The sequence below is a fragment of the Pipistrellus kuhlii genome, unplaced genomic scaffold, assembly GCF_014108245.1.
Source record: "Pipistrellus kuhlii isolate mPipKuh1 unplaced genomic scaffold, mPipKuh1.p scaffold_m20_p_18, whole genome shotgun sequence".
Lineage (NCBI taxonomy): Eukaryota > Metazoa > Chordata > Mammalia > Chiroptera > Vespertilionidae > Pipistrellus > Pipistrellus kuhlii.
In genome coordinates, this window is record NW_023425493.1 from 16,124,670 (window position 1) to 16,138,685 (window position 14,016).

Here is a 14,016-nt window from a genome sequence, read left to right on the forward strand (position 1 = left end):
TTTGTTATGAATAAAAAGTTATTTCATTTTTACATAATTACATTTACTTATCTTTTATAGCTTTTAGAGTTCAAGTCATGATTAGTTTGTCCACATGCAAGAGTCCCACAGAGCTCCTAATTGTCCAGTTTGGCTGCCTTTCTCAGGACTTGAGGGCATTTTTCTTAAGAGATACAGCTACAGCCCTAGCCAGTTTGGCTCAGTGGACAGAGCATCAGACTGTGAACTGAAAGGTCCCAGGTTTGATTCTGGTCAAGGTCACATGCCTGGGTTGTAAGCTCTATCCCCAGTGAGGGGCTTGCAGGAGGTAGCTGATCCATGATCCTCTCTCATGGATATTTCCATCTCTCTCTCCCTCTTACTTTCTCTCTGAAATCAATAAAAATATATTTTTTAAAAGATACATAGCTACAACTACCCAAAACATTTTCTATGTTAAGGTACAATTCTAATGTCGTTCAATCAAATATCTACATTCAATCTGCTAGATAGAGAATGTAACATACAATTCTTATCTTTCAGGACCTAGATTTTAGTTGACAGACCCATAAGCAGCAACTGCTATTCTGTAAGGAACAAGCTATTGTAGAGGAGGGAATAGTCAGGTAGACTCTCAGATGCGGAGTAATTACCTCTTCAAGACTGAATGTTAGGGGAAAGCCTCAAAACCCATTTCACTGGGTTTTGAGGGCTCCATAGGAGTTTGCCACAAAAAAGGAATACCATGATATCAGAAATCACATAATTAGTCGGCATTCCAGAATCCTGCTCCTTATTGGTATTAAATCAAGATGATCAAATGATACTATTGTACCATGAAGTGATTGAGCACTGCTTTCAATTTTTCTTGGTCCTCGGAAAAAAAACAAGCTTCCTAAACTTGGATATCATACCCAGTGTTTATTCTAGCTGGAGGAAAAACAGCTGCTGCTGAGACAGTCACTTAGGAGTGACATGCCGCAGATGGTGGGCCAGGAAGTATCTAGGCAAGACACATGCTGTTTGATTGTGAGACTCTGGGGTGCTGTGTTGAGTAGAACACAGTGAGGCCCAGGAAGAAGCTGGGTTTTAAAAGGGTATAGTTATGGCATACACATACCATTCAATTGTATCCATAGCAGCGGTTCTCAACCTGTGGGACCCCACTAGCAGGGTCACCTAAGACCATCAGAAAGCACAAGATATTTATATTACGATTCATAACAGTAGCAAAATTACAGTTATGAAGTAGCAATGAAAATAATTTTATGGTTGGGGATCACCACAACATGAGGAACTATATTAAAGGGTTGCAGCATTAGGAAGTTTGAGAACCACTGAGAATAAAAGTCCCCTAGCATTCCTCCCATCTCCCAGAGATAAGCAGTGTCAATACTTCCCACACCTGTGCTATGGTCATATTCTTTACTCAGTTACCAAAAAGGTATCAGCAGAAACTGGTTTGGTTCAGTGGATAGAGTGTCGGCCTGTGGACTGAAAGGTCCCGGGTTTGATTCCGGTAAAGGGCATGTACCTTGGTTGCAGGCTCTCTCATCGATGTTTCTAACTCTCTATCCTTCTCTCTTCCTCTCTGTAAAAAATCAATAAAATATATTTAAACAAAAACAAAAAGGTATCAAACTCTTCTTTAGATTTTTGTTTTGTGTTGTGTTACTTAACTCAGTAGGCTAGCCATTTTTTAGCATCAACGCATGCAGATCTACCTCATTCTCTTCCTATACACATATCATAATCTATTTAATCATTTGATTTTTAGAAAACGTCTTACTTATTATAAAGAGTACTGGAATGTGTGTGTGTAGGGAAGGCATGGTATTTGCATATTTGAGTATTTCAGCAGAACAGGTTTCTAGAAGTGGAATGCTGAAACAAAGCTTGTTATTCTCCAGAAAGATTGTACCTATGTCAACTTTTCCAAAGCTGACAGCCAGCCCTTTTTCAGAGTGAAGTCCCTGGATAAACTGGTCTTGTTGCCTTTTAAGGAGACCCAAGATCCTATTAATTGTGGGAGCATCTCAATTAAGAAAAATTCCTCCTCTATCAAAGGCCATGGCCGCAGTCAAAATACCTCCCATCGATTCTCAACTGACTCAGTTTCAACTTCTCGTCTCTGTGCCAGTACTTGACAGGAAATGAAGCGTCACCCACATAGCCCAGCCCACACCACCAGCAGGGTGACACTGAGATGCCCCACAAGACTCCTCATCCCCACAGGACATCCATGTGACTGCTGAGTCTGGCATAGACCCACCGATACTCCATCATGAACTTCACAGAGGTCAATGGGTGATCGAGTTCCTTCCCAAGCAGGCGGAGGGGAGGAAGGTTGCTTGGGCTTCTGGGGGGGCAGGGTCCTTGGTGCAGGCAGCCCTCTGACCCAGCAATCTGAGCTAGGGTGGGAGGAGCTGAGGAGTTCAGAGCCCACAACCCCAAACAACAGCTGACACCCAAGGTCAGACCATATTGTGCACAAATCCAGGCTGTATTGGTCCCAGTTACAAGACTGCACTCACGATCTCCCATAAAAAGGGAGCACTCTGGTCCTAACCAGTTTGGCTTAGTGGATAGAGCATTGGCCTGTGGATTAAAGGGTCCCAGGTTCAATTCCAGCCAGGGGCACATGCCTGGGTTGCAGGCTCGATCCCCGATCCCCAGTGTGGAGCATGCAGGAGGCAGCCAATCAATGATTCTCTCTCATCATTGATGTTTCTATCTCTCTCTCCCTCTCCCTTCCTCTGAAATTAATATATATATATATTTTAAAAGGGGAGCACTCAGGTGCTGATGACATGTGTGTACACACATTCACTACCTGTAAATCATGCTTCCAGAGAGAGAGGGAGGGAGAGGCACTAGGGGACAGGTCCCATAGTAAATCCTGTCAGCCTCATCCATGCACACCTCTCCTCAGAGAGTAAGGCACGGTGGACCTTCTGCCCTCAGTTCCAGCCGGTACCAAGCGAGCTGCCCTGTTGGCCGGGAGCCCTTTGCCCATCAATGGTGCACCCACTGTTGATAGTCAACAGGACAAGGGATGGAGTAACAGAAAGCAAGCAGCTCCACAGTAACAGCATCTGCCGGTGTGATGCTGTGAATTACTGATGGATGACCCCCCACCCCTCACCCTCCCCGTTATTTTGTGACCTTCCCCCTACAAGCCAGTGCAGAAACAGGAGGCTGCCATTTGTCCCAGAGGTGACTTGGCTTGCTGGAGCCAGAGAAGAAAGACAGGAAATTGTTGGCTTTTAAATCCAAAAGTAATGGCCCTTTGGGAGCACTGAGGGATGGGATGGAGGCATGGGGAGTGCTGGCTGAGCCAGTCTTCTCCACTCTCCACCACCCTGCCCTGCTTCCACCTTCCCCGCCCCTGAGGAGAAGACAAAGAAAGGAGAGAGATCGGCTGGACAGGGACTCATCAGAGAGGTGCTGAGGGCCATGTCTCCAAGGAAGGAGATGACACCCCTGGAAAAGGTTGGGGGTTTTGGAAAAGGTTGAAGCTTTCAACTTCAAGTATCTACATGTGCCTTGTACGCAGAGAACTAAAAATAGAGAGTTTGGAGGAACTCTCTACAGACTTATTTTTGCCTATCTGTATCAGTGGAAAGTGCCTATTTGCCACAAAAGTACAATTCTCTGGAGTGGATGTTTTTTATTGCATTCTGCATCACCCTTACCACGAAAATACATTTTGCAAGCCTAAAAGCACATGTGTGTTCTAGCTGGGACAGTTATGGGCTTAGCTCCAGTCCCTTGGAGATTTCCATCCAGAGGGGCAGCGCAGACCTGAGTGGGAAAAGAGGCGGCCCTAGATTTCACATCTCTTCTTGCCAAGAAAGACATGTTTCCCAGCCCCTGGGCCCAGGCCGGCCACACCGAATTAGAGAAAGAGAGCCACAGGGCAATGAGGCTCCTTTCCCATTTTACTTCCTCATCCCTGAATGTTTTGAGTTGAGGAGGGGACACCCAGGGACCAGAGGAGTGAAAGAGGGTTCAGTTTGCCTGGGGGCCCGTTACAGAGCAGCCAAAAAGAGAAGCTCGGAACAAGGGCCTCCAGGAGCCAGGATCTACCACCTGGACACCCAGGCCCTTTTTCTGTCTCCCCTCCCCACACCCAGCCCAGCCTGGGCCTCCCCCACATGTGGAAATGTCCCTCTTGTTCGCCCCCAGCAGGGAAGGTTCGGTTCTGAGAGCTGAACTGGGGGATCAATTGGCCCAAGGTAACAGGTGGGGTTTGTTTGTTTGTTTTCTTTTTCAAGTTCAAGGGGAGCAAATGAACTTAAGATTCTACAGTTTTCCCTCCTCAAATGAGTGCTTGGTGAACGGAAGGATGAAGCAATCTGAAGTGCAGAAACCCTGTCTTAGATGCTATCATGGTTGGGAAATAGTTTCTCCATCAAGAGCAATAACGATAACCAATCAAACGCTGGCTCAAGATTTAGCAAACTTGACGGAGAAGAGTCATTTGAGAGCTAGAAAGCTGTCAGCATTATAAGAGGCACCGAAAATCTTTTTTTAATTATTAATTTTCAATCCTCATTCAAGAATATTTTTTCCATTGATTTTTTTTTTTTTTTTTTTTTTTTTTTAGAGAGTGGGAAGAAGAGGAGAGACAGGGAGAAATGCCGATGTGAGAGAGACACATCAATTGGTTGCCTCCCGAATGTCCCCCCAACCTCCCAGGACCCTGAGCCTGCAACTGAGGTATGTGTCCTTGACCAGAATGGAACCTGGGACCCTTCAGTTCATAGGCTGACGCTCTATCCACTGAGCCAAACCGTCTAGGGTGGGGCATAGAAAATTTTATTAAAAGCCACCTGGCTGATGGACAGCCAAAAACAAAAAAAGGCTCCCTTTGGTTCACCCAAGATGGCATATTGGAGCAGCCGGCCAGCTGGAACACTAATTCTGAAAAGAGGAGGCAGAATTTCCTGGAATCTATTTGTTCAGAGCCCTAAGAGATGAAGCATAAGCCTTTTTCATCTGCTGGAAATGGTGTGCAGCCCACACAAACAGAGCTGATTTTCACACGGCCTGTTCTTGTTCCCATCGGTTCACACTGGCTCTTCTTAGCACCTCCAGCCACGTGTAAGCTTTGTGGGGCAAGGATCTCAACCGCCCCTCTGCGTAAGAGGCCATTGGAGTATGCAGACTGGGGCTTTGTCATTGTCTGAAGCCTTAACTAAGCTTGACACCAACCCTGGGTTTCAGTTCTCCTTTTCCTCCTCTCAGTTAAAACAACAAGTACACAGATTGATGAGAAGATGATTATCCTGAGGTTTAGCAGTTAATTCAGAGATTCATCCTGGTGACCTTTTGCCTAAACAAAATGAGTGAATTGCTGGACCTTGAATTGCTAAATTTAAAACTTACACACTTGACATCAAAACATAACGAAGGGCCGAAACCGGTTTGGCTCAGTGGATAGAGCATCAGCCTGCAGACTGAAAGGTCCCAGGTTCGATTCCAGTCAAGGGCATGTACCTTGGTTGCGGGCACATCCCCAGTAGGGGGTGTGCAAGAGGCAGCTGATTGATGATTCTCTCTCATCGATGTTTCTAACTCTCTATCCCTCTCTCTTCTTCTCTGTGAAAAATCAATAAAATATATTTTTTTAAAAAACATAACGAAGGCCCAATTGGGTCAGAAAGCATCTGACTTAAATATATATAAATATATTTGTTATTGATATCAGAGAGGAAGGGAGAGGGAGAGAGAGATAGAAACATCAATGATGAGAGAGAATCATTGATCAGCCGCCTCCTACACACCCCTCTTTGGGGATAGAGCCCCCAACCAGGGCATGTGCCCTGACTGGGAATTGAATCTTGACCTCCTGGTTCATAGGTTAGCGCTCAACCACTGACCCATACTGCCTGGGCAAGCATCTGATTTTTAAAGCTACTTTATGGTCAACTAAACATATATTTTTTTATTCCACTGAATTCCATATATACCCCCCAAAATGACAAGCAGGACTCTGCTGAGTTTCTGGGTCTTGCAGCTGGTGCCCGGGTTGCTATAGCGACCCAGGGAGTTGATTTCAGAGTGAGCACTTGTCTGAGGACTCTGCTTGGAGCCTGAAAACAGCTCAGTGGGGGCAGTTTTCAGACACAGAATTAAAATGAAAGCCCCAGGGAGCAAGGATTCGCCTGCTTCCTCCCCAGGCAGAGCAAATCTAATTAAGGATTTATCTCCATTTGACTTTGACAAATGACCTCAGCAACATTATATTTGTAGGTTCATGTAGCATCTCAGGAAAGCCAAGAGTCAACCACAACCACCAGTCCCGCCAGCAGGGCCCGGGAGCCCAAGGACACCTGGGGCCTGAGCCAGAGGGGAGTTCTCAGGCCTGTCATGCAGCCCCACGGGACCTGAGAAGCCATGGCTGAGGAGATGGATGGAGCAGTAGGCTCTGCCCCCTTCAGCTGCAATGAATGTGCCTGAGGCAGAGCCCATGGGGCTAGGTCCTTGCAGGCAAAAGCACCTCAGCTGGCAAAGACTACGCCAGGGGTTCCCAAATTCCAAATGTCTCTTTAAAAGCTGGCTGTTTTATATTTATTTGCCTTTACTGGAACTTGTTTGGGGCCAGGGGGTGAGGAAACGTGTCTAGTTGATTTAAGCTTTTAAAGAGTTCAGAGGTCAAGGTTGCCATGCAGAGTGCCCTGGGCAGCCCTTGAGTTGGAAGCCCCCACCTTCTCGCCCCCCAGCCGCCTCTTCCCCAGCTCCTGAAGTCGGCCTTAACCGCCTCTGCCTCAGCCGCACAGCCCAGCTGCTTCCTGGGGCTTGCTTCTCCCACAATGAGTTTCCTACCGGGAGAGACTCCATTTCTGATAGACTGGAGCAGTGGTTGGCAAACTCATTAATCAACAGAGCCAAATATCAGCAGTATAACCCTTGAAATTTCTTTGGAGAGCCAAATTTTTAAAACTTAAACTTCTTCTAATGCCACTTCTTCAAAATAGACTCGCCCAGGCCTTGATATTTTGTGGAAGAGCCACACTCAAGGGGCCAAAGAGCCGCATGTGGCTCTCAAGCCATGGTTTGCCGACCACTGGACTGGAGGGTCCTAGATTGAGCCCACGATCCCAAGGACACCAGATAAGAAGAGCCGTGGTGCTGGGGCTGCCCCGCTGCCCAGCTTATCCCAAGGAGGCCTGATGGCCAGACCCAACGCCGGCTAAGCCCACCACAAGAATGCAGCCACTCTCCGCTCCTGACGAAACATGTCTCGTCTCCCTTCTACTCTCTTGCTCATACCCTGCCATGGAAATTCCACAAGCCAGCTTTTTCAGTTTTTCAAAAAGCATACCCTTCTCTGGTAGGCAGACAGGCAGACATGAGCAGAGCAAGGACAGCGGGCCAGGAACAGAAGGTCACCAGCACTGAAAGCCCTGGGTGTCTAGCAGAGGACAACTGGAGGGTGGGACCTTATCCCCAGGGTGACCGTTTCTTCCCTACCCTATCGCTGGTCATGTGGTTTGGACCCTCTTACCTCTCCTCCCTAGAGATAATGTGTAGGCCTCAGCTGTATTTCAGCTCCAGGCCCAGAAAAGCAGCCAAACCAGACCAGGCACTCCACCTCTGACCTCTGACCTCGGGACCAGCTGCACTGACTAATGACCCTGTGCCCTGGAGCCCACCAACCAATCCCTGGAGGCTCAACCCTGAAAGGATACACCTGGGAAACGGCTGAATCTTCTATTGAGATCTTCTCCTGAGACCTCCCCTAAAATCTCCATGCCTTCCCCTCTCCCTCCTACCCCCCTTCACTCTTCTCTCCCCTGCCTCCACCCCCAGGAAAAATAAAACACTAATTTTACAGCTGAAATATCTTTGACATCTTTGGATTCTGGGAGAGGGAAAAATTGCCAAAGGGCATTCAGTATAGTTGAAATGCTTCTGAGGTGGCGATTTCGCTCTCCCTCTTTACTGAGAGTGAACTGGTTTTGGAGTCAGAGAGGCCCGGGTTAACTCCTTGTCACTTATGATGCTGCTGGGAGTCAATGGAACACAGCAGGTATTTAAAGCTCCCTCAGCACACCGTAGGAACTCAATGGAGAATAACCGTGAGAATTAGAGTTCGTTGTCAGTGCCTACCCACCCCCTGAAGGATGTCCATCTCTGTGGCTATAGCAGTTAGATACGTAATCGTCCTCAGGGGGAAGCTTGCAAATGCTGGCTCATCTTTAGGGAACCACAGTGGCCAATAAATAGGTAGTAACACTGAGAAGGAGAGGTTGTAGAAGGGGCTGGGCAGGCTCAGCGAACCTTTGATGAAGGTCTGAGAACTGGCTACTCCCAGCTGCTCATTGCTGTCATTCCTCGGTTCCCTAACCTCCTCCTGATAGAGTGAGCACGGGGGTGTGGGCCCGTGCCTGTCCTGCTTTCGCACGCCGCCTGGAGGAGGGCCGCTGCTGGTTTATTGCAACCATTAGTTCCCTTCCCCGCTGCCCTGCCTGAGACACCTCCGACATCCAGCCTTCGTGCCCCGAGGAGAGGAAGTGCGTGGTAAGGCCTGGAGATCATGTGCCTCAGACCTCCAGCGCTTGCAGTGGGTCCTGAAGAACTCAGGGTCCCTGCTACTTGGCACTGACCTCAGCTCTGGGACCCCAGGCATTTCTCGGCCTGTTTGCTGAACTTCGGGAGGTAGCCAGTTTGGCTGCTCAGTTCTGTTCGGGAGGAAGGCAGTTAGAGCTCACGGCAGGAAGGAGAAGAAAGAACGCGTTTCATCAGCAGCAAGGTGTGACTACAAACCGACCAAGACCTGAAAGAACCTGCTGGGTTCAAGGCCAGTGCAAGGAGTCACTCCAGCTGAGAGTTCAAGGCCAGTGCAAGGAGCCACTCCAGCTGAGAGTTCAAGGCCAGTGCAAGGAGCCACTCCAGCTGAGAGTTCAAGGCCAGTGCAAGGAGCCACTCCAGCTGGAAGCACCAGACTCTTTCGTTTTGATTTCTCCTCTCCTTCATGTCCATGTGTAAGACCTCCTCATCTCGGGCATTTACTCATACTCTGCCTCTCTTCCCACGGCTGCCTTAGCATTATTATTTCTTTCTTTAAAAAAAAATATATATTTTATTGATTTTTTACAGAGAGAAAGGGAGAGGGAGCTAGAGCCAGAAACATCCATGAGAGAGAAACATCAACCAGCTGCCTCCCCTACACACCTCCCACTGGGGATGTGCCCACAACCAAGATACATGCCCTTGACTGGAATTGAACCTGGGACCCTATCCACTGAGCCAAACTGGTTAGGGCAGCATTATTATTTCTTGCCTGAAATATTGCAATAGCTTTTAAAAAACATATGTATATATATTTTTACTGATTTTTAGAGATAGGGAAAGGGAGAGAAAGATAGAATCATTGATTGGCTGCCTCCTGCACGTCCCACACTGGTGGTCAAACCACAACCTGGGAAGTTGTCTTGACCAGGAATCGAACTGTGACCTTCTGGTTCATAGGTAAATGCTCAACCACCGAGCCACACCGGCCGGGCACAATAGCTATTAACATGTTTCCTTGTTCTGCTAAGACCCACATTTCCCCCTTGCTTTCCCATGTGCCTTCCTAAAGTCATTGTCCCAGTGGACAGGGATAGAAGGAGAGAGCAGGAGAGGGTCTGGATGCTTGGAGAAAGAGATGTCTTAGCTACAGCTCCCATAAGCAGACAACCCCAAGAGGGAGAGAGGGAAGCGGAAAAACTCTGGTTAGCGGGAAATTACCATAGATTCTAAAGCAGGAAGTGTTTGTGTAAAAGGGGACTTCCACCTTATTTAACAACCCTGGGCTGGGTGTCATGAATTTTGTGGCTTTAATGGTACCTCAGTCCAACAAACCATTCTGCAGACTTTCCTGTGCTAGGAACTCTAGGGAGGACACGGCTACAAAGCTGGGAGCAGACTAACCAGGAGCGCAGAGAAAGCTGCTTGGGGTTTGGAATCTGAGGTGGAATCTGAGGATCTGGCTGAGGAGGTGGCGCCCAGCACACTCAGACTTTTGCTCAACTCAGCCTGTAGAGGGAGGAGGGGAACGTCAGAACCAAGGGCCAGAGCCCCAGGAAGAAAACAAAGACTGCTTGTTCATTTGCCCGCCCATGTGGAATCCGAAAGCACCCATTGCATTCAGCAGCTGCTTGGCACTTTTATATAACACTAGAGGCGAGGTGCAAAAATTCATGCATGGGTGGGGTCCCTCTGCCTGGCTGGCGATCGGGGCAGATCAGGGCTGGCCAGTGCGGGGAGGGACTGTGAGAAGTTGGCCAGCAATGGGAGAGAGACCGGTCGCAGGATGTTGGCTGGCCAGGGAGAGGGACCTCCGGAGGTTGGCTGACCGCCAGCGGGGCAGCTCCTACGTTGATGGTCTTCTCCCTGGTGTTCAATGCATGACATAGTGACTGGTCTTTAGGTCCTTTAGTCATAACAATGGTTTAGGCTTTTATATAGAGAGATTTCATTTCAGTCTTGGGATACACCAGCGAGTTAGGCACCGTTCTTATAGCCGTTTTTCAGATGAGGAAACTGAGGCTCTTGAGAACTGAAGTGGCTTATGAAAGCTCACTCAGGGGTACATGACAGAGCCGGGGTTTAAATCCAGGATTCCTTGCCCCACAATGCTTCCTTGGGTAAAGCACAGGATAAGAGGGGACCACAGATGGTTAAGTATATCCATGGAACTCAAGGGCAGGAATGGGGGCAGAAGTCACTGAGGCACCTCCAAACCCTGGCTCTGAGCAGCTGAGGCTCCCAGAAATCCTAGGGGCACTTGGAGCAAGGCTCTCAAATGCTCTCCTCTGGAGGGACACTGTAAAAAATCAATTTTATATATATATATATATATATATTTTTTTTTTTTTTTTTTTTTTTTTTTTTAAGAAAGAATAGTTGCTTTGACCTGACTTAACTTTAGGAAACTCATGCTCGTTCCTGAAGGTCTCGGTTCCCGTTTTGTTTCTGAGTGCCTTTATTTAATATTCTATACTTTAGAATTCTGTCCAAGGATGAGTTGTAAGTCTTTGATGTCCTTTTTGGAATTCACGCCTTTAGAAAACTAGAACCACACTTACTCATGCATCCTGGCTTTCTGGTATCTAGTCCCAGTCTTTATGGAACTTCAGAGATTGACAAGGTTTTAGGGATCAGACTTCCAAAGTGGCTGGGTTCTTGGGATTTAATATATGGATATGATAACTGGAATTTCTTCAAAGAAGCTCTCAGATTTCTTACCACCCTCTGTCTATATATTCATTCCCTATGTAACTCAGGAACAAAGCAGGAGCTGAGGTGTTCTGCTTTCTTTCTTTTTAGTCTTTATTGTTGAAAGTATTACATATGTCCTCCTTTTTTCCCCCATTGACCCCCTCCAGCCTGCTCTCTTTCCCCTTCCCCAGGTTTTCATTACCCTATTATTTGTGTCCATGGGTTATGCATGTATGCATACACATTCTTTAGTTGATCACCTCCCACCTACTCACCTGCCCTCACTTTCCCTTTGAGATTCTGCACTCTGTTCCATGCTTCCATGTCTCTGGATCCACTCCATTCATCAGTTTATTTTGATAATTAGATTCCACATATGAGTGAGATCATGTGATACTTGTCTTTCTCTGACTGGCTTATTTCACTTAGCATAATACTCTACAGCTCCCTCCAGGCTATCTCAAAGGGTAAGACATTCTTTTTTATGGCTGCATAGTATACCATGGTATAAATACCACAGCTTTTTTATTCATTTCTCTACTGGTGGGCACTTGGGTTGTTTTCAGATCATAGCTATTGTAAACATAGGCATGAACATAGGCATGCATACATTCTTTTTAAAAAAAATATTTTATTGATTTTTTACAGAGAGGAAGGGAGAGAGATAGAGAGCTAGAAATGTCGATGAAAGAGAAACATTGACCAGCTGCCTCTTGCACACCCCCTACTGGGGATGTGCCCACAACCAATGTACATGCCCTTGACCGGAATCGAACCTGGGACCTTTCAGTCCGCAGACTGACGCTCTACCACTGAGCCAAACCGGTTTCGGCCATACATTCTTTCTGAGTGATGTTTCCTGTTTCTTAGAATATATTCTTAGAAGTGGGATCACTGGGTCAAATGGCAGTTCCATATTTAATTTTTTGAAAAAACTCCATATTGTTTTCCATAATGCTGTACCAGTCTGCATTTCCACCAACAGTGTACTAGGGTTCCCTTTTCTCCACATCCTCACCAGTACTTGTCATTTGATGGCAGCCATCCTGAAAGGTGTGAGGTGATACCTCATGGTCGTTTTCATTTCCATCTCTCTGATGATCAGGAACTTTGAGCATTTTTTTTTTTCATATATCTCTTGGCCATCTGTATGTTCACTTTGGAGAAGTGTCTATTTAGGTCCTTTGCTCATTTTTTTTTTAACTGAATTACATCTCTTGTTTGTGCCTAAGCCAGTCAGAACCCCACTCCCTGAGGCAGTGTTAAATAGAGACTTGAACAGAACTCGGGTTCTACCGAAAGGAGGAAGGGGAGCAAAGGCAGCTGAGAAGGTCAGCTACCATCCTCTTCGTGAGTGTTGCAATCAAAGCCAGTCATCATGACTGTGTCTGCACTGGGGGACAGAAACAACCCGCAGAGGGTATACAGTTACAAATGGTCACAGCACCGTGCCCAGAGAGAACCGCGTGCTGTGAGAGAGAGCAGAGTGAGCTCAATGAGGTCATAGAACAGGAAAGGCCACTCAGAGGCAGTGAAAGGTGAGTAGCACAGGCAGAGGGGTCAGGAGCTCAGGGCGCCCAGAGCCCTGGGCGGGGCTGAAATGGCATGGAAGGAGCAGCACACAGGATCCTCCTCGCACCAGGGGAAGGATTGTTTTCTAAGAGCAATGCAAAGGCACTGAAGGTTTTAAAACAAGGGAATGACGTGACCTGACTGTGTCTTTAAGAGATGAGCTTGGCCATGTTGTGGAGAATGAATGGATGGAAAGGAAAGATGTTAGGAGTCTCTATGTCCCTCTGATAGGTTGGCCACAGGAGAGATGGCGGGAAAGTGGACAGAACAGTATGAATGGCATCTGGGGGATAGCAGGGTGGGCACAGCCTGGTCTAAGACACACAGGCACACACAGAACACTTAGGTGCCACATGGGCGTATAGAAGGTGACTTGCGGGTGAGCCAGATTTCAGGGTGACTTCTGAAGGAAGGGGATGTGTGAGCAGGACACGGAAAGCTGTGCCAGGTGGCTCGGAAGGGGCAGACCTGGGAAGGGCAGTTCAGGGAGACGGAAACCATAGGGAGCTGAAGCAGAGAGGCAGGAAATGAAGGCCCGAGGGAGAGAAGCAAGTAGTGGAGTTTGTAGGGGTTTGTGAAGGGGCATTCTGGGAAATAAGGCTGGAAAAGTCAGGGGTGTCATTTTAAGGAGAGTTCTGTGTGGCAGGTTAGGATAATAAATTCAAAAGAGGAGGGAAGTCGAAATCGGTTTGACTCAGTGGATAGAGTGTTGGTCTGTGGACTGAAGGGTCCCAGATTCGATTCCAGTCAAGGGCATAAGCATTGGTTGCGGGCACATCCCTGGTGGGGGGCGGGGGGTGCAGGAGGCAGCTGGTCGATATTTCTCCCTCATTGATGTTTCTAGCTCTCTATCCCTCTCCCTTCCTCTCTGTGGAAAATCAATAAAAAACAAATAAAATAAGATAAAATAAAATAGAGGAGGGAAAGTTTAAATAAAGTCTAGCTTAGCTGCAAAAGAACTCATCTATTATCACCAATTAGCTACAACTCCAACTGGTTTTCCTAGAAATAATCTATGTGCTAATCGGGTTCTAATTACTTCTTTACCGGATGGATAAGCAACATCTTTCCCTGGTATCACTGCCACCTGAAGGCATTGGTCAGTGATTTCTCACTTGTTTCTGGGATGCATTCCTTCATCCATCTCTTCCTGAGCATTGGAGCTGGGGAGTCCAGGAGGAAGAGGCGGGAAAGGAGGGAAAATTATCTCTACTACCTGGCGTGCCGGGCTGGACTTCAGAGAGGCAGTGG

General features: G+C 47.4%; 1 long non-coding RNA gene across 1 annotated transcript; it reads left to right on the forward strand.

The window, feature by feature from the left end:
* The first annotated feature begins 1,321 nt into the window (after positions 1 to 1,321).
* On the forward strand, positions 1,322 to 2,804 carry LOC118721559. Its single transcript, XR_004988769.1, has 3 exons — positions 1,322 to 1,423; positions 1,613 to 2,540; positions 2,779 to 2,804. It is a non-coding gene; the product is annotated as an uncharacterized LOC118721559 (long non-coding RNA).
* The last annotated feature ends 11,212 nt before the right edge of the window (positions 2,805 to 14,016 follow it).